The 21,303-nt window shown below is 35.7% G+C and overlaps 1 protein-coding gene across 8 annotated transcripts in view; it reads right to left on the bottom strand.

The window, feature by feature from the left end:
* ZPLD1 (zona pellucida like domain containing 1) overlaps nt 1-21,303 on the bottom strand; it is a 536,628-nt gene that overhangs the window by 60,973 nt on the left and 454,352 nt on the right. For 3 of the 8 annotated variants that reach the window (XM_042955551.1, XM_042955554.1, XM_042955555.1), the window contains 7 exons: nt 20,819-20,945; nt 15,542-15,609; nt 15,045-15,206; nt 13,157-13,379; nt 11,561-11,745; nt 4,993-5,079; nt 4,647-4,758 (listed from right to left, as the gene is read on the bottom strand). The gene's annotated coding sequence lies outside the window, so the exon portion shown is untranslated. Of the gene's footprint in view, nt 1-425; nt 513-4,646; nt 4,759-4,992; nt 5,080-11,556; nt 11,746-13,156; nt 13,380-15,044; nt 15,207-15,541; nt 15,610-17,049; nt 17,086-17,581; nt 17,733-20,818; nt 20,946-21,303 lie in introns of those variants that run through there. The other 5 variants (XM_042955552.1, XM_042955553.1, XM_042955556.1 and 2 more) reach the window with 5 other exon arrangements.

Genomic DNA, 21,303 nt, shown 5'->3' with positions numbered 1-21,303 from the left:
TCTCAGTCTGCAAAGCTCCTCTTCCCAACTCCACCCCCTCTTATCAGGAACATCTCTCCAATCAACTTTTTGAGTTTGTTCACATATAGCTCTTCTTTCAGATATTCCTCTAACAAGACAACACTTTCTGCTTGTAGCCTTGACCATTTCCTATTCAGTTTCTGCCAGAGTCTCTGTGCCATTGTATAACAGCAGATCTAAAAATGTACTACCTTGAAGTCAAGGCTTATCAGCGTCAACACTGTTGACATTTTAGACTAGATCATTGTTTTTTATAGGATGTTTTAATAACATTGTACAATGTGTAACAGTATCCCCGGCTTCTTCTCACTCCATGCCAGGAGTACTCCCACTCAAGTCATGACACCCAAAAATATCTCCAGATACTGCCAAATGTCTCTGTGGGAGAGGAGGTTCAAACTTACCCCAGATGACTTAGATGTACATCTTTGTTTTCCCCTAGTAAACCTGTCAGCTTCATAAAAGCAGAGTATTATGGGGTGCCTCGGTGGCTCAGTCGGTTAAGTGGCCGACTTTGGCTCAGATCATGATCTCGCGGTCTGTGAGTTCGAGCCCCGCGTGAGGCTCTGCGCTGACCGTTCAGAGCCTGGAGCCTATTTCAGATTCTGTGTCTCCCTCTCTCTGACCCTCCCCCGTTCATGCTCTGTCTCTCTCTGTCTCAAAAAATAAATAAACGTTAAAAAAAAAATTAAAAAAAAAAAAAGCAAGAGTATTATGCTCACCTTTGTACTTAGGATCTAACAAAGTGCCATGTCCACTGTAGATTCTCAAGAAATGTTGGTTAAATAAATTACTATCATATTTGTGATATAAAAGAGACAACACCATACTGCCAAAATGTAGAAAATCAAGTATACCAACATCTAGTCCTGATCAGGATAATGCTTTAATTTTTAAAGATTATATCATTAATGAAAATTTTCAATTTCAACTAACATTAATTAAATTAAAATCTTTAAACCCACCCGCTACTAGAGGTAATTTATATTTATTTTTATATGATTTTAAAACAAAAGAAAATGAGATTGAGGTCTAAGAATATATCTACATATATAAAACTCTTGGATTAAAAATTACTTGAATTAGTTAATCGATTCAGTTTTTTAAAAAATATTCATACTTTTAGTGTTTTCTAAATAGCTTTAAGTAATTGTTTCACTTTTTTTAAAAAAAAAATGTTCAGCTAGCACTTTTTAATGCCCTGTAAATATTTTTTTCAGCTTTTATAAACTAAAAAGCATCAAACTTAATACAATCCCTTGCTAAGTCTCCTTTTCATTCCATTAACATTGATGGCACACATTCCTATGATAGAATTGACAAAGCAAGGAATTTTTAGAAACCAGAAATATATTACTTTAATTTCAAATACTTATTCAAAATAAGTTTCTAAATAGAATTGCTGTGCCAGAATTCGCATGTATGAGCACAAAAGTGCATTATACACAAATACACATAAGTTTTTAAGACGTATATATCCTATGGTAATGATTTTAAGTCTCTAAAAGATTAGTAGTTTTTTATTATTCAATTATTTTAACTTCTTATATCCAAATTATGACAAATTACATTTGAAATAGAAAGTTATCCATAGTTCTTTCTAATTCCAAATTATAAGTTATCTAAAAAATGGTTTAATTTGAAAGCACTATTCATGTAATTTACAGGTTTATATTCAGTGGGTTAATGACGGTATGTTCAACTGAGAGACAGTGTAGTTATATGAGCTCTGATTACTTATTAGTTAAGCATTTTTGAGCAAATATACTTTAAATTCTAACATATGATACTAAGCAGTCTTCATTTGTTCTTACTCTTTCTAGTGATGCAGTTTCATATTAAATGACTATAGTCTTAGTGAAAATTTGAAATTAACATCATTTTACAGACAATCTGAACTTTATAAACAAATAAAGCTATTAATGTTTTCATTTAACTTCCACCACCTTTTAACAAGCTAAAAAAATACCTTTTGTCTTTAGCATCTGGAACTTTCACATACATAGCAATAGAAATAACAAAATTGCCATATTAATATAACTTAATTTTGCTGTTCTTAAGGCTTAGCAGCTTTTTATTTTTCTTCAAGGTTTGGCACTATAATAGTTTCTAAACGTTCTTGTTTATTTTTAAAAATCCGTAAAAATCCAGGCATGTAATTTTGTTTTTTTAGATTTCTTAGTGTACTATTATACCTTATTGTGAGTTCTAGAAAATTAACACTTTAAGCAAGGGGTCAGTGACCTATGGCCTGCAGGCTTAATTCTACCCAACACCTACTTTTGTATGGACCATGAACAAAGGCAGTTTTCACATATTTTAATGCTTGAAAAAGAGTAAAAAACATAATATTTCATGAAAAGGGAACATTATGTGACATTCTTATTTCAGTGTCTACTAATGAAATGTTATTGGAACATAGCTACACTCATTTGTATACATATTTTCTGGGGCTGCTTTTGAGCTACAATGGCAGCTTTAAGTGGTCCTGACAAAGACCCACAAAGACTAAACATATTTACTTTGTGGGCCTTGCCAACCCTGCTCTAAACATTACTGTATGACTCTACATAACACAATACATATGTCTGGGGGACAAGACACAATACATTTCTCAGGAGATTCCTTTCAACCAATATCATTTTATTATTTTTTTCGTTAATACATTTTTCTGTAAGCCCTGGTAAAAACCACTGATCATTATTAATAAAACACTTCCCATGACATTCATTCCATATTCGGCAAAGTATTATCAAACTGGTCAAGTCGATCATTTACTTTTTTGAGGTGTACCTTTCTTTCCCACATCACTGAAGCCTTGAGAGTTTGGAATTCCTGTAATTCCCCACTCAAAATCAACTTAGATACTTTAACAATCAGCCATGACTCTGAATCTATAAAGGTCAGTCTAACGTTTACTTTATCATGTCTTGATAAAGCTGTTATGCCTGGTTTTTAGTTACAACATTTTGTAATGGAAGCAAAACACGGCAAACCAGATCAAGCTTAATTTATAGTCTTGACCCAGTTTAAATTCCAGCTTAAATACAGAAGAAAAAAAGAGCACAGATTTGGTAAATTAACCAAAAAATTGAATTCCTTGCAAGCAAACATTGCTAATAGGTGTTTAAATGATACAAAAGATTATCATCCTCTACTAATGATCTTAATGCTATCCAAGCTATTGAAAAAGCTACAAAAACATAATCTTCAGTAATTCACTGTTTGATGCCATAACTAAATAGATTACAGTCTGAGCATCTGCTCATGGTTCAAAAGTTACCTTTGAAATAAGATTTCCTAGCAGAAAATTCTGATTTTTTAATATCCTCTGGATCATTTTCATAGGCTTTCTTAAAAGCGGGGGAGGGGGAGCTTTAAATGTCTTGAAAGGAATGTAGAATTTGTTACGATATCTAGCATGATCTGGCTATTACATTATGTGGCTATTAACAATAACCATTACTGTATTTTATTTTGAGGACATTGCTGAAAATGCCTAAAATGAAAGTACATACAGCATATTTATAGATTTTTATATTTAGCCAAGTATTATAATACTCTGTAAAGAAAAACTTAAAAAAATCACTGAGGAACATTAAAAAATGTATAACTAGGAACAGTGTTCAAATAATAGCTCTGATATGTGTCTCATAAGATAAAGCTACTGACTGAAAAATGAAATAAAGAAATATTCTATTATGTATTAAAGAAATATTAAACTTTTAACTAAATTCAACCTCTTTGCTGTTGCTACCAAAGTTATTTAAACTGACAGTTTAGATTGTTTTTCTTTGGCCCGTAAAATGAATTGTAAGAAGCCAATTCACAGTAGCAAAACAAATAATGTCATACTCCTGAGAACCAAAAAGATTATTATCTCAAATACATGAACCTAAGAAGTAAGGTCTTCTCTCTAACATCAAAAACAACTGGTTTTACCAAAGGCAATCTCAGAATGGAAGGAGACTTAGAGGTCACCCAAGAAATGGGAATCGCCATGATAGCTCCCAGGTTACATGAGATCCCATGTCAATTCTAATAATACTAGGCTCATTATTAAAATTATTCTTATTTAAAAGAAAATCAAACTATAATTATTTTCAATAATATCGTCTTCATAATTAGAGATGATGCCACCCATATTCAACCAGATTTTCTGGTAGGATGGGATCCTGATATCTCATTAATGGAACATCTGTGGACTGTGGCCGACTGGCAGGGGACAGCGGATGGAATTGCAGCCTGATATACAATGGTGTAGCAAATCATGTACAACTTTTGACCTCAGGCTCTAACTTCAAAATTGAATAAGCTGCCAAAAGATTAAGTCCTTTCTCCAAATCCAACCCAAATGTTCGGGATGACACTGCAGTTCACAACATAAAATTTTCTTTATAGCTTTCTGCCCTCAAATATGGGGAGATGTTTTTCGTTTCCTTTTGAGATATTTAAGATACTCCCCAGCCCAACCCCTACCCATCAATGGAACCACACTACCAGAAGAGTTTTACCAGAGATGGCCTTATATCATAAAAGATTATTAAATTAAAATGAATTTCCTGTGCTTACAAAAAACACAGCATTTGCAGTCACTTTAGGTGGCTTCAGCGCCGGGCACTTACCCAAGCCCTTGGTTTTGTGGAATCAGCTGTTCTCCATGTGCCTGGTTCTGCTGCATGTGACTGAGTGTTCAAATGCCTGGTGTTACCAAACTCTTTCAAAAAAGATTCAACCCTTCAAATGAGAAAAGAGTTGCTCATTATGAAAAGCCTTTAAAAAGAGAGAGAGAGAGAGAGAGAGAGAGAAAACCTGGATTTTCGACAAGCAAATGCTTCCATGGTCTCAGAAGGTTTTGCAAGACTAATCATCACCAACATGAAACTTGAGCTCATCTTTTATAAACCTTTGTTTCCTTCCAACTACATCCCTTTCAATTTTCAATTCATTCCTTTATTCCTCTTCTCCTACCTGCTTTTGATCTTCTATTTTATGCTGCACAGAAGTCTTGAGTGGTTATGTGTGAAGTGAGCCATCGTCAGCCTGATGAGGGAAAGCCTGCTGGTCCAGAAAAAAAAAAAAAAAAAAAAAAAAAAAAAAAGATCATAAAGTAAGAAACAAGGCCCGAGATTGCATTGGGAGTCAATCTGCACAGTTATCAATGTCCTGTTATGCTCTGTGAAAGATGCCCGGCCCTTTCAATACTACATTTCATGTAGCGATGAAAATGGGATATGGAATATCATCGTGAAAACTGGTTTGATTGGGATAATAATGACTAAGAGGCTGTCAATGCAAAAAACCCAACAGGACCCAATTGTAAAGGAGTTAGACACTGAACCCGCTTCATAATCCTTGCTTTTGTTTAGGGGCCTCCAAACAACACAGCCCACCAGCCTTTGGAGCCTTTGGACCCAGTTGGACGTCATCTAAGCCTTCCACCCCAGTAACTATTCTGACTTCTCATTGGAAAGGAAAGTGGGAAGCTGGGATTCAGGCACCATGGAAAGCTTTTCAAGATATTCTGACCAAAGCAAAGCTTTACTTTATGTACTACTGTGCTTAGGGATGACCATGTGGCAGATTGAAGCCCATTGTGTGGATTTATATTACTCCGCCAGCTGTTTAATAACAATGGCTATCCTGAAAAAAGCACATTGCTTTATCAGTAATACCCTGGCATATATCTTTATAAAATTTTATCTTATTCAATTGGCTCAAGATACTTTAACAACATTTATGTTCTCAATTGCTTCTGTGACAGAGGCTAGTTGCCTATGGCTACTGTGAACTGAGATTAAAATCTAAGAGTTCAGCCTTTCAAGATTTCTAGTCCATTCCCTGAACCAAGTTCTTTCCCTAAATGGTAAGTGAACTTAAAGCTAACATAACTACTAAAAAATAATAGCTGGAGGCTATCCACATCGCCTTCTATGTCCTGTTTTGTGTTGAGAGAGAGTTGGTGCTTTTTATACCAAACAAATCAGGTTCATGTTTTTCAGAGAAGTGTCAGCTCCATAAACTTATAATTCTATTCTACTCATGAGTAAATATGAGATACATGAATCTACCAATTTTTGAATACCATTAATATAAATTTCCCTATATATTCTTTTGGTTAAGAACTCTTATTAAAAACATAAAAATGATCCTAAGAAATCTCTTTCAGGGCTTCCTAATTATGCTGACAGGAACTGAAGCTTTTCTTCGCTGTGTAGAGGGTGTTTTCCTCTATAATGAAGTTTTTGAGCTAGATGTTTTCAAGCGATGTTTCAGGTTTTGCTTTGAATATGTGTCTCCCATGTTCTTTACCTTCTTGAAAGTTAAAGTGAACATGCAACAGGCTCAAGCATCAATTAATAAATTCTGCCATTTACAGAAAAAAATCAGTAGCCTCCACCCTATGAGAAAATGAGCATTTCATAAATATTGAAACCACTACCCACATTCTCTATAAGTTGGTTAGCTAAAAAGACAGTAATTCCATTAGAGGCTTTCAGCAAGGAAAAGATAAAACAGTTGAGATAAAGTAACTGACATTATTTGTTATTATTTTGCCATTAAAATGTAGTGAACAGTAATGTCACACGTTCCACTAGCTTCTAAGAGAGAATTTTACCAGTTTGCTGAAAACTCTGAGCCCTTTATTAGGGGATTTCTTGTCGTACAAGCTATGTGACTTGGCTGAATATTTGATTAGTTGTACATGCAGCATATGCTTGTATCAGGGAATAATTTTAGCTATATAAAATATTCATCAGTATTTGATAGCACCAGAAGTGGAAATCTGAGCAGTTATCCTGTCCAAAAAAAGGATTTACTTAATGTTTCATAATCAGAGGAAAGGCAACCAATGAATGCCCTTTAGTTCCTAGAGAAGGTTGAATTCAGACTGCAAAGGCACCCTGACCAGTAACCAACTATTCCCTCAAACTACATGGCTCACTCCCAACTTCCTTTAAAAGTCTTTTAACTAAACCCTCAATGACTAAACAGCTCAGGCTAGAAAATGAAAGTAAAAAGGCCTCCCTGTCTCATGGAGCTATAATAAAACATAGTTAATTAGTCACTATGCCAGGATTTGCTTACAGGAGAGTTCCGGCCTTTCTATCATTCAGTATAAGTATCTTCTCACTATATAATGGTGAGATTTTGGTTTTTTGTTACTAGAGTCAAACCTGGAATGATGAAGTTGACACTGACCATAAGTTTGTGTCACAGGCAAGGGATAAAGGTGGATTTCCACTGTCTCTCACAAAGTTATCTCTCCGTGATGGAATTTCTCCCCGGGTTCAGTCTTTGCCCTCTTCACCTCGATATGCACACTTGCTTCCCAGATGATTCCATCTCATCCAGCTGTAAAGCACTTATCCTTTTCGAGCATACTACATAATTAACTTACTTACAGGTCTTCTCCCTCCTGATGTATACCTGAATGTAATCCCTGTTGTGGATTCTCTTTGTTCCCTAATGTTTGCCTCATACCCAGGAGAATGAACGCCTAGTATATCAGTGGTACTCAATAATATATTTTGAATAAATGAATGAGCAAAGAAGGTGAAGGATTACAGAAAATGTCTGTAACTCTTTCTTATAACTTATAAGTGGGGAAATATGCTTCTTTCAAAGTAACAGGAAAAGGTAAAGAAGACCCAGTTATATCATAGTATTCTATTAAAGCAAAGTTCTAGCTTCACACTAAAGAATTGTATTATAAAATAAATATAAGAACTTTATACCTCTATGCTTGAAGAAATTTTTACCATCCGAATGTTTAGCTTCAGATTTTTTTTTTCAGGATTCCTTTTTGTTTTAAAATGGACCCAAACTCTGGGGTGCCTGGGTGGCTCAGTTGGTTAAGCGTCTGACTTTGGCTCAGGTCACGATCTCACAGTTCGTGAGTTCGAACCCCGTGTCGGGCTCTGTGCTGACAGCTCAGAGCCTGGAGCCTGCTTTACATTCTGTGTCTCCCTCTCTCTCTGCCCCTTCCCTGCTTATGCTATGTCTCTCTCTGTCTCAAAGATAAATAAACATTAAAAAAATAGGTTCTCAGTAAGGATTTCTTGAAAGAAAGCTAAGAAAGTCAAAATTAAAAGCTAATAAAAAATTTGTTTAAAAAAATAATAAAAAAATAATAAAATGGACCCAAACTCAATGATATAAAGGAACTCATAAATGTATATATGTTAAGTTTTTACTTTGATTGATATAATCAATTAATGCAGCAGCCAGAAAGTAGTTTTTGGTATCGTAGATTCTCCAACCAATTTACTGTTCATTTTTCTACTGTCAGGTGGGCATCTTGTAGCTCTACCCCCATGGGCTTCTCACTGCAGAGCTGAGTTGTAGGAGCCAAAGGTTTTTCAGGTACTTATAAAATGAGTTGTAAACCATGTACTCTTATACACAAATAAACTGGCCCTATGTCCTAGTGGGATTTCAGTCCACACTGAATTGTGGACAAATTATAAAAGCAGATTTAGCCGCACTTGGAAGAGGGTCCACACAAGCTTTATACATAAGTGCAATTGATTTCCCAGTTCAACAAATAATTTTACCAAATATTTCTAATCTCAAGAGTCTCAAACCTGAATAAATTAGCCTTACCTCTTGATCAGCATAAACTGTTAGTTGTTAAGTTAGCAAGTGGCAATAAGGTTTATATGTTATTGTATGGTAGGCATTGTTGCACCACAAAAGGGGAAAATGTTATTAAAGGAATTTGAACATATCACTTTAAGACCATCAGTGGAAATACTGATAGATTGTTGCTCTTATAACACATGATACTTAAAACCTCTGTTTTTTCAGGTATTTCTAGAAATTCCCCTATATGAAAGATTTACTGATATATTCTAGATGCTTTCAATGAAGAATTCATGGTGATTACAGTATTTATAGTACTACAATTTCTTGCTAGTTATTTATTTACAGATGATCAATTCCAGGAACTAGCTTTACTAGGTATCTGATATTGAATACTTTCAAGAAAGCTTTTAAATCATCCCTACATTTATAAGGCATTTCCTTCTTTCTTGGATTACTTAAGCACTCTCATTTCTGGAAATACCTAATCAAAAGCATTAAATTTAAAATAATTATAAATTGGAGTACTGAGGTCTACAGAAGTGCAATTACTGTATCAGTTCACCAGTATGGCCCTATTTGCCAATAAAAGCACTGAAATTGTGGTTCATATTTCCAGCAAATCTTTGTTGAAAGCCACAAACTGGATAATGGTAGGAAAAAATATTCTAATCATATCTCTATTGTCATAATAAGGCAGGCCCATTCCTTTTAAAACAAACAAAAAAAAAAAAAAAATCTAAGAACTTTCTAAGCTAGAAACCTAGGATTCCACAGTAGTCTCAATACACATTCCAGAATGGTGGGAGTTTGTCATGAACTCTTTGGTTAAATTGGCCATCATCTCTTTTAAAGAACAGGAAACAAAACTTCAAGGACTACAAAGACTGGAAGATAATTTAAGTTAAGTGATGTGAGCCCCCTGGTGAATGGGCATAGGACACATAGTGGCAGGAAGGAATCAATTGGAGAGCACAAAGCTTGCCTAAAGGCAAAAATGGTTACACATTTTCAGGAGATTGTTGCCAACCAGGAATACATTATACAACATTGTGAGAAATTCAAGTTTTTCAAGAAAAGAGCAGATCAAGGATTTTATTTGCAACCACCTGACTTTTACATGCTGCCTCATGTTTCTAAATCATTTTCACATATTTGGACTGGATTACACTTTGGAGCTACCAGTTTGCCACTTTGTCTAGAAGTCTGAAATATCAGTGGTATTTTCTTATTAGAAAAAAATGAGATAGTTTCCTGCTAAGATTTTGTTTAATATGTATTTATTCTTTGTGAGTTTTTGTTGTTGTTGTTGCCATTGTTGTTGTTGTTTGGTTGGTTGGGGTTTTTTTTGTTTTTGTTTTTGTTTTTGTTTTGTTTTGTTTTTGAGAGAGAGAGAGGTAGGGGGAGAGACAAAGGGGGAGGGAGAAAGAGAATCTTAAGTGGGTTCCAAGTCCAGCACGGAGCCCAGCACAGAGCCCAACACCAGGCTTGATCTCACAACCATGAGATCATGACCTGAGCTGAAATCAAGAGTAGGACACTTAACTGACTGTACCCAGGCACTCTGATCTTGTTCTCTTTAGATAGTACTGCCCAATTAGCTGGTAGTCACATTTGTCTGAGTCACAGAGTGAATTTTGTGCACCCGTTTATACATTCATTATACTAAATAACCATGAGAAACAACATCATGGTTTAATTTATATATTTTTATCATATAATAAAGTACATCTTGAAGGGGGAATATACTAAGTTCAGATGTACCATCTCGATATTAGTTTTACTATAATCACATCAAAGTGGATAGGTCATAACATCACCACTACTTTTTGACACATTCAGGAAGGTATTCAGTAGCATTATTCTAACAAAACTGAGAATAGAGACAAAGAACAAAATATTATTTAGTTTTTCAAACCTGTGGCTTTGACCTATAGAAACATATGCTATGGTGGTGCATGGGTGGCTCAGTCAGATGAGCGTCTGTCTCTTGATTTCAGCTCAGGTCATGATCCCAGGTCTTGGGATCAAGCCCTACATCAGGCTCTGTGTTGAGCATGGAGCCTGCTTAAGATTTTCTCTCTCACTCTGCCCCTCTATTACTTGTGTGTGAGCTCTCTCTCTCTCAATAAAATAAAATAAAATAAAATAAAATAAAATAAAATAAAATAAAATAAAATTTAAATTAAAAAAAGAAACATGTTATGGATGAAAATGCAATGTCTATGGAAAATTATTCACTCTCTGAATTTCTTCCTGAATGGCACAATATTAATCAATTTTTCTTCATCATCATCATCATTTTTAAAAAATGCATCTAACTCCTCTCCATGTAACCAACATTAAATATAGTCATAAGAGTATGTAGAGAGAAGATGACGGAGAGAAATGAGGTGATAGATGACAGAGATAGAGGGAGAGGGAGGGGCAGAGGGAGAGAGTTGTATGCTATTGGTTCTGTTTCTTTGCAGAACTCTGACTAATACAGCAAGCTGCTGTTTCTGCTAAATTCCATATGCCCTACTTAACAACTTTACAGATTTTTTTTTCTTTTCAGTTTTTATTTGTCTGTGCCCAAAATGATGAAATTTATATTTATTCACAATAAGCCTTATCTTCTTAGAGTCAATTCATTATTCCTGGCTGAATGATTCTTTTGAAGGCCTGATTCTGGTATCCCATGTATTCACCGTCTGCCTATCTTTGCCTCAAATACAGAAGATAGAATCATATTTCCTTCATCAAGGTTAGTTTTTGAAGTCAGAACAATGTAAAAGTTAGTTGATTTTCTAAGGAAATGGTCTACACCAACCATAGTCAACATGCATGTTGGAGCGTTGTTACTGGTTGGTTTTTTTTTCCCCCAAGCATAAAAGCTACCTTACTAACTCTCTGAATCATACTAGACAAATTACAATGCTCAAATTGAATGACATGGTTTATTCTTACCTACCTTAGTAAAGTTCCAGAAGACCAAGGACTTTGAATGAATAATCCCAAATCAGTGTTGAACTGAGCCCATGTACTCCAAGGGGATTTAGACCATCTGCTAATTCTGCTGGGCAAAGGCTTTCTTTTACATATGCTCAGGTTTGGAGAAGCAGAATCCAGATTGCTTCCAGCTCCTATCTTTTCATCCTACAGTTAAATATTTTGTTTATGTAAAATAAACTTTTGCAACCATTTTGTATTATTTGAAAGCCACTTTATTGCTTCCCCACAACAAACATAGATGGGTATATTAAGAAAACTAAAAAAATATTTTGAAAACAGACAATTCTTTCTTACTATCTGGTGTCCTTTACAAATTATTTCCTAAAGCATTTGTTAACTTTTATATAAACAGTTAGTAGGTCAAACAATTTTCCATTTTGCCCAATAAATATTTTGGAAGGTGACTGTTATTACATTTTAAAATATGACAGAAATATATTGGTATTCTCATCTGACCACCCTTCCCATCCCCCCTACCCTTTTTCTGAACACAGGCATGTGTAGTAAGCCTTTCACAAACAAGGAATCCATTCAGGACTTAGGTACTTGGGCCATTTTCCACTCAACAGGTTTCCTATGCACTTGTAGGTGCCAAACAGCAACTCCTGTGTTCCTCCAAAAGAATTCTTAACAGAGAGGGGATTAAACTCTAAGTGGCTTCCTGATTTCACCATTTCTGCAGTCCAGTGTTAAGTTGCTGAAAGATTACTTCATTTGTACCATCAGGAGCCTAACAGGCTTTAGGAACTAGGTGAGTGATGTAATGATTGTGTGTGTGTGTGTGTGTGTGTGTGTGTGTGTGTGTGTATGAAATACTGGAGTAGTTAGCAATCTGTTACATTAAAAGCATATAAACATTTTTGAGCGTCTCTTCATTTTTTGAAAACAACTTTTCTGTGATGTTCTAAATTTCAAATTAAAATGCAAAATGTGAGATAAAAATTACTGTAATGGCAATAATAGTCTGTAGAGTAAAAGAGAAAGAAAATTAGATGAATGCATGTATTTGCCCAATACTAATACTCAACTCCACTAGAAGCAAATATTTACTCATTATCTGAATATAAAAAGTACAATGTTCTTAGGGTGGTAATGTACCTATAAATGTCCAATCTATAAATGCCAAAAGCCATATTGCAACAATGGCTCCACATACTCATATCCAATCAGATCAATATATAATCAAGAAGAAAAAGGAAACAGAACTCACATTGAATGGAAGACTCTCCAAGTTATCAAACTTGAAATTATCAAACAGGAGCAAAATCATTAAAACTATTGCTTTTACAAACATAATCAGTCATCTGGAAAATGACTTTTATACAGATATAATAATTTCCTAAGAATAAATTGTGCAAAGTCCAATCAATGCTTTCAGGTTTGTGTAAACCATGCCTAGGGCCATCTTGGTAGAGATTTCTGGTCCTAACTATCATCCAGCATATTCTGTGCTCTCAGAAGCAGGGGCTGCTGAATAACCACATTTGAACCACATGATCATGCATGGTTATTTGTGAAAAATGTATTTGACTTGGACCCACAGTTGAGTTCTCACCTTAAAATCAAGAAGGTGCATTCTTGGAATAAACAACTTCAAAAGAGTCCAGTTTTAATTGCTACTTCAGTTAGACATCAAAATCCCATAGGAAAGAGTTGTTTTACTGATATTTATGCTTAGAAATTTTCCTTCTTTTCAAAGCTTGTATGCCTTCCCCAAGTTTTCAGAAATGCAGGCTAGAGAGATTAAGAAGGATCAGGAAGCAAATACTCCATGTAATCTGAAATTAAGGAATAAAATTAATATCTTTGATAGTTTAAGCCTATTTTTTAATTAATTTTATAGTGTGTAACTCCTTTATTAAAAGGGTAATATTCTGGCCAGGGATACATGTGGGTCTGTTTTTATCAACAGCCATGTAATTTGTTTAATGAGGACTGACCACAAGGTCTATTTTACTAGATACTTAGTTTAGAAAATCTTCTAAAGATCACATTTTTTTCCTGAAGCTTGCTATATTATTACATCTGTTTATTTTCAGTCAGGCTACAATAGGTGGTTTCCAACTACTTCTAAACTGACTTAAGGGATATTATAAGTAAGAGGAATAGATATAACAAAGCTATTATGAAAATTTCAAAGGATAAGAGTCAAACAGTCAAAGATGAATGTAGTTTAAGCTTCTATAAAGGAGCACTGAGTAAAATACGAATAGTATCTTCAACAGCAACTTTGTAGAAAATGAAGAACACGTTCTTTTTTTATACTGTTTCTTATCACTGCTTCTAAGAAACATTTGAGAAGAAAAAGTGATAGGAATTTTTTTCTTTCCTGTAAATCTCTCAATGGCCTTCTGAGAATTTTCCTTTCTCGCAAATCTTAGCTCTCACTTTCTACAGAAGTCATCCCTGTGCCAGTTGTTTTTAATTGCCTTCCTAATATCTATTCACTCCATCTCCCCTTCTAATAGAATGCAAATTAATTTTGTGGGTAATGTTTTGGCTTAAAAATACTTAGCTTTCCACAGTCCCACAAATCAGAGAGGGGCTTGAGATGCGGTTCTGGGCAAAGAATATATTGTATAAATGGCAGTTAAGTATTGGGCTTTTCAGAGTGTTACTGTCTTCATGAAAAAAAAATGGGCAAACCCATTCAAAATATCTTTTGCTCTTTGCCTTTTCCCTTTCTTCCTTCCTAGGATTGAAAAGTGATGTCTAGAAAGACAATCTCTTTGTTGTAAATATGAGAACAGCCTTGCATTAAGGATGACAATGCTGAAAGCCAGGAGGAGTCTGGACCTCAGTACCCTCATGTTACCATAACAGTCCTGGAATAAGATAAGATAAGATAAGATAAGATAAGATAAGATAAGATAAGATAAGATAACATAACATTTTAACTGCCTTCTGTGACACAGTTGAATACAGCCTTCAGTCTCAGACTTCCTTTATGTATGTACTTCAGCCCCATCTGGTTTAGCTGCTCCTCCTTGTTTCCATGGCATCCCCTACAATCCCAAACACAATCTTCTCTCCTTCACTGCATCATAAATTTCAGGAAGAGAGAGATCATTTCAAACTTTCAAGCACATGTCCCCAGAAACTTGCTCATGTCTATATAGCATGTAGTAGGCACCCGATACATTTGTTAAACGGGGGAATAATAAATTATCAAATAAGTATAATACCTACTTCTCTCTACATCTACTTCTAACTATCACATCTATACAACTAGGGTTTTTTTAAACCTAGACTATTGCAGTAGCTTCCTCCTCACTTAAAAACCCTTCCATAGCTTCCCATTACCCTTAGAATAAAACACAAACAACTTCCACATTCTGGGAAACCTGGAACTGCTCTGACTGCATGTCCTCTCACCTTCCTCATGACATTTTAACCACACTGGCTTTCCATTGGTTAATGAAACATTCCAAGCTCATTCTTACCTTAAGATCTCTATGCCAGATGTTACTTTTTCAGATTTTCACACACTGACTCCTTCTTGCCTTTCAGATTGCAGCTTAGATCACCTCCTCAGAGAGGTCACAGCTGACAGCTCAATCTAGAGGAACTCATCAGGCACTCCATCCCATAACCCTCTTGTGCAGCTGTGGAGAAAATTCTTTTATTGCTGCAAACTTATGGTCTTCTGAGAACATTTTACTGGAATTTGGCAGCTAGGTTAAACACTATCTTTACAAGGTAATTTAGGACTGAAAAAATAACAAGAACTCCAGAGAGCTTTATGTCTCCAGAGGTAATGTGTTTACATTTCAAGGGGAGATGAGACCAGGACCGTGGACATGTTCCAAAAGGAGGGCCCAGGATCCTTCCCATTACTTTTCCAAGGAAACTCTCTCAAAAGGGGAGGAAATACAGCTGCCTCTCCCTCATGTATAAATGTCCAGGTTCATTTTGGGGGAGGGGGGAGGGGGGTACTCACCTACAATACAGACACCTTATGTGTTGAGTGACAACTGGCTCTCACTGCATTGTCCCAGAAGGAAGACACTGCAACACAAGGGAACAAGGATATTATTATTTGCTGTAAATAAATAATGATAAATCTGTCTGCTCCAGAAACCTCATGTTGGCATTCAAGAGAATATTAATAAATATATCATTATAAGTCAAACATCTACTATCTATGGTGGTCCACAAGTCTTTGCTATGTTTATAACTAGTGCCTAAAAGATCTCCTAGTATGGGATCAATAAACACCAGTTGGGTAAATAAATGAATCAATCACTAAAATGACCATTATTTTAAGAACTAGATTGTGTAGCTTTCTAGTGAAAAACAGAAGGGAGATTAAAAATTGTAGAAAAATGGATGTTCATTTCAGGTGACCTCTTAGAGAATAGCATATGTAATATATATTTGAAATCTAAGGTTTTTATAAATGCTTGTAATGAACACATTTTGTTTTTTTAGTGGGCTGATTTCTTTATATTAGCTACTCCCTGTGTAGTTGACAAGGTTTTTATTTTTATGTAAACACTGAATAATTTATCTGTATCCCTGCCCAGCTGCAGAGCAATTGAATCGGGCAAGACCAAGACTTCTCTCAAAAAAGCAGTTTCGGTTCTTCCCAGAGGTCTGAACAAGAACACAATTAAATCCTCAGAGTTCTGCACATACATTAACAGGAAAACTTCACAGCGTACTTCAGTAATTCTCCATCTCTGTCATACGAATACCGATGATAATTTGAGGAGGATTATACCTTAATGGCATTTCAGGATGAGTTCCTGTCAAAACACACTCTACAGAGCCTGCAGATTAGACCTGTGAAGCATCATGTCTACTCAGATATTGAAACACATCTTCAAAAAATAATCATGTTCATTTTGATAGAGTTGATATTGAACTTTTACTTCTGATAATATTTGTCGTATTTGCTCACACTAATCATCTCATTGTAGAAATAAAACAAATATACTGACATCATAAATATTGGGTAAATGGGGTGCCTGGGTGGCTCAGTTGGTTAAGCATCCAGCTTCTGCTGGGGTCATGACCTCATGGTTCGTGAGTTAAAGCCCTCTGTTGGGCTCTGTGCTGACAGATGGGAGTCTGGAGCCTGCTTCGGATTCTGTGTCTCCTCTCTCTGCCTCTCTCCCACTCATTCTCTGTTCTCTCTGTTCTCTCTCTCAAAAATAAGTAAACATTAAAAAAAATTAAAAATAAATAAATATTGGGTAAATATAATTATTAAAGCTCCTCCAAATGGGATTGGACGTTGTAACACCCCATGCCTTTGGAAGGGTAACATTTGGGTAAGCAAGAATTAAGAATTTAATATTGTGTAGTTGTGTCCCTAGAATAATCCATAGAACAGAGTACCCTGATTGACAGTACGAACCTCAAGTCTTTTCAGCACATGTATTCCTACAGTAAAGAAGGGTACATACCAATCTATTAACATTATTTCTAAATATATCTAAATACCTTTTCTCTGGGTTTTCTTAAAATCATCTGATTTCCCAAATAGCATTTCACCTGAGAAGAGGATGGGTTGATACCCCAGTATCAGTATTTCCAACCATTTATCAATTCAAAATAAATTAATTCATGAGGCTCTTATAGTTTGGTAGACATGAACTAGCCCTCCAGAGGCTAATACTTAGAGAGAAATAAAAAATCAAATTCTTAAATGTACAAAAACGAGAAATAAGATTTGGAGCAATGATGACACTAAAAATATCACTATATTATACATTATATACTTTTGCTATTATGCTGTATACAAAATAATATTGAAAGGGTGATGCTCTTGCTAATTCCTAATCCTTGCAAAGAATATGTTTATGAAGGACTGAGGTGAAGGCCAGACAATTTGCAGGGCTCAGTGCAAAATGAAAACATTGACCCCTTGTTCAAAAGCAGGGGAAAAGCTTTTTCTGTTCTTCTATAGTCTCTCAAACTATCCTGGTAATTTTTATTTGCATTGAAGGTACTGCTTCCTTGGGAATGAGGATACCTGCAGGGCAAGTGCAGACCTTCACAAGTGTCCTGTCCACACCCATTCCTAAGCCCATGCTGTGAACAAAAGGCAGCAGAAGTCACTGGGTGGAGGCTAGGAAGTGGCCGGACATGCAATCAGAGGAAATAAGGTGACAGGAGGCAGAACCCTATGTGAGTAGAAGATCCAACACGTCAGTGAATACCTCCATCATCCCATCAGGATGAGTTTTGACTACAGAAAACAAATTTAAAGATAAAACTATTAAGAATTTCAAGATGACCACATTGTATCAAACCTTAAGCATGGGACCCTTTATGAATGCCCTGTTCACACGCCCAGGAACCTGGCCCTTCCTAAAGCAGTAAACAGTCTCCTATTCTCCTATTCTGGTCCTGGCTCTGGCTTAATTTGCCTCAACTGTTTCTTTTTTTTTTTTTTTCTTTTTTCTTTTCTTTCTTTTTCTTTTTGTTTTTATTTAACATAAAGTGTAATATTAGTTTCAGATGTATACAATTTAGTGATTCAACACTTCCATACAGAACCTAGTGCTCATCACAACAAGTGCATTCCTTAATCTCCATCACCTATGTAACCTCCTCCCCCCACTCCCCTCTGTAAACATCAGCTTGTTCTTTATAGTGAAGACAAAGACTTACATTTCTTGGACTCAGTTCTAGTATTTTCAAGGTGAGAGTACAATAGATCATCATTAGTAGGTATTATATAATCAATGAAGATTAAAATGTTTTTAAATATGTAGAGAAAGAATTTTAAAGATGGAAAGAATCTTAAATTATGTAGCCCAACCTTTTCATCTGACACAGAGAAAACCAAGGCCCCAAGGGGCTAAATACTCAATGTCACCACCAGCTGGTTAGCACCAGGGCAAGGAATAGAGCCCACCCCTTCTCCTCTCCCGACCTGTACCTCCTTTAGAAAAGTGGAACAAGACAAAGAAAGAGAAATTTCATTTCACCAATAGTTTATACTTTTAAGGAATATATCCCAAAAGGGGTCTACTGGAAGCTGACTTGATGGGACACATCAGTAAAAGTTTAAAACATTATTTAGCACCACAAAGCCATATAGGGTGGATCATATTACTTGTCCTCCAATGAATAAGGAGGTGACACACTGATGAAAATTTCTTCAGGCTTTATTTGACATATTTTGCCTTTATTGATTTTACTCCATAAACCCCTGAAAGATGTGTGCTTGTTCCTCCAAAATTTCAGGTTCCTGCTCCTTTCACCACATGACCCTTGGTCTTCTGTTAGCTATCTTTCCGTGCTTCCTGCTACTCATGGTCAACATGGCTATCTGATTTAATTTAACTTTTAAGTAATTAAAATTTCTCCTTCCATGAGGCAGGAATTTGGAACAATGAAAATTGAGAAACCATCTTTCTCCTTAGACAAGTATGAATAAAACAAGGTAAGCCAAAAAGGAACCTCAGATAGCCGGATAAAAGAAAGGGAGATACTCCATCCTCTCCCTGAAACTCAGAGAATGAGAATGGTGAATAAGTCTCAATAAGTTATTTTTTTTTAGAGAAATGTACAAATTATATAATGCACTCAGTATGTTCCTTAGTCTGGGATCAACATAAAGCCAAATTCTTTTATTATGAGTCCACTCAAGCTTACAGTGTTTATAACACAGTAATAATCTCTACTAATAAATAGTAATCTATAATCATTATCACCGTCAGGTAAAGAAATACTATAGCAAGTGTTACAAGTTTGAAAGACACTGATGTCTTCCTAAAAATATTTCCTTACTTCAGGACTAGAAAAAGCATACACTACTAAGCTAAGTGGCCTTGGAAGGAGGGCCCTGAGGATATTGTAGCTTTGATATGATGTTTTGTGTTATATAAAATGTGACCTCATGTCACTGAAGAACTTGGCTGACAGCGTTCTTCCCACTGGCATCCTATACTGGATACTATCTCTTAGGCAGAAAAGAAGTAGACAGCAGCAACTTTCTTCTATCAAAAAGCACTTAGAGTTTAACTAGAAATACAGACCATATATAGGAGATAGCTGAAGGGTCAGTATATCCTGTTCTGCTTGGCTCTGGTCTCTACTTAGAGCTGTGTCACTGCTTAGATCTAGATCAATTGAGTTTTGTTTATACTGGCAGGGAAAAATTCTCCATCACATGTTTTATCGAATCCTAACAGAAACACCTGGAGCACAAAAGCAAAAGCAGATTTACTACTAACTCACACTGACCTGAAACGTTGTTATCAATTCTAACTTCAGTTAACACATAGTCCCTGGTGTTGTTCTCTGGGACAGTTCCCACGCCCTCTAGAATTTAGTATTTTTTACATGAATGCCTATATGAGGGCAGAGTACTCAGGCAGCCTGCGCTTCGAAAGGCTCAAAATGAAAAAGGCACAGTAAAATAAATCAGTTGGACTACTTAGTGGTAAATGCCTCATTTTCTTGTTGTGTTTACCCTTCTGACCCAACAGAACAGTAATGTATATTCTCTCCCTGCATTCTTAATAAGGTTATTTACACTGCATATCCAATGAGTTTGTGCCCTGTGCAATAAATTCTCAGTTCTGAAATGTGTGTAAGAGTGTAGACATCATTATTGGAAGAATTAACCTTGTAAATGAGGAGCACCCTTATTGAAGCTCTGAATTTTGATTATTCAAGAGTGACACCGGAATACAGGCAGTTTTCTGCAGAATTATGATCAGCCTTGCAAATAGCCACTGACTGTGAATAAGCAACAATATCTTGGCAAGAAGTGAAAAAATCTGACTTCATTTAAAAAATATCTCCGTGTTGGTTTGTGACTTTCAATGCCAACAGGGGAAAGAAATATTATGAGTATCTTTGAGCCATAGAATTAAAGGCTTATTTATCAGTAGTGATCTGTATGTCGAACTGGTTGGACTGAGCAAAGCTAGAAAGAGGAAATGTAGGCAAAATAGAACTTTTTTAAGCCACACTGCCTGTGGCTCAAAGCCCCCAGAACACCCCAGATATTCTACTATGTCTCAGCCTCCACTCAACCATTCTGTGCAACTTCAACAGCCATAGCTAAGACATACCTAGATACACTAACATTTTATCAACATCCTGGAGGCTATAGGAATCTAAGGGTATGATGAAGCTACTAAGTTATAATTCAAAAACAAGTAATTACAGATCAAGAAAAAACAAATATTGTCTCATTTCCATAAAAACCTAAGATAGATCATTTGACTTCAATTCATTCCAGTTTTCTAACCAAGGAAAGATGTTGAGGATTAACATGAGATTTGGAGATTCTTCTTCCTTCTCTCTCCTCTAATTCATGATAGCTGTCTCCTCTTCCTTAAACCTTGAAGAGGCATGAGGGGAGGATATTTCAGAGTCTATAATTGAAAAGAATGTTCAAGAGTTATTAGCTTGAAAGCAAAAGCTTATCCATTTAATGTCATTCCAGCACATGTATAAGACCCAACTACAGGCCTGAGCATCAGGTTGTAGATAGAGGGAGAATTTCCCTCTCTTCCATGTGAATACTTACAAACTTTATAGCATCTGTGATAATAACTATTAAATCCACTGCCAATTGTGATATAGGTGGAGTAACATGGGAGTACTTACTTGTGAAAATTGTACAGCTAAGATCTGTGCATTTCAATATGTTTAACTTCTCTCTCTCTCTCTCTCTCTCTCTTACACACACACACACACACACACACACACACACACACCTGTAAATAGCAA

The sequence above is a fragment of the Panthera leo genome, chromosome C2 (assembly GCF_018350215.1).
Source record: "Panthera leo isolate Ple1 chromosome C2, P.leo_Ple1_pat1.1, whole genome shotgun sequence".
In the NCBI taxonomy this organism is placed as follows: Eukaryota; Metazoa; Chordata; class Mammalia; order Carnivora; family Felidae; genus Panthera; species Panthera leo.
Note: the sequence above shows the minus strand (reverse complement) of the source record. Positions and strands in the feature narration are given on the sequence as shown.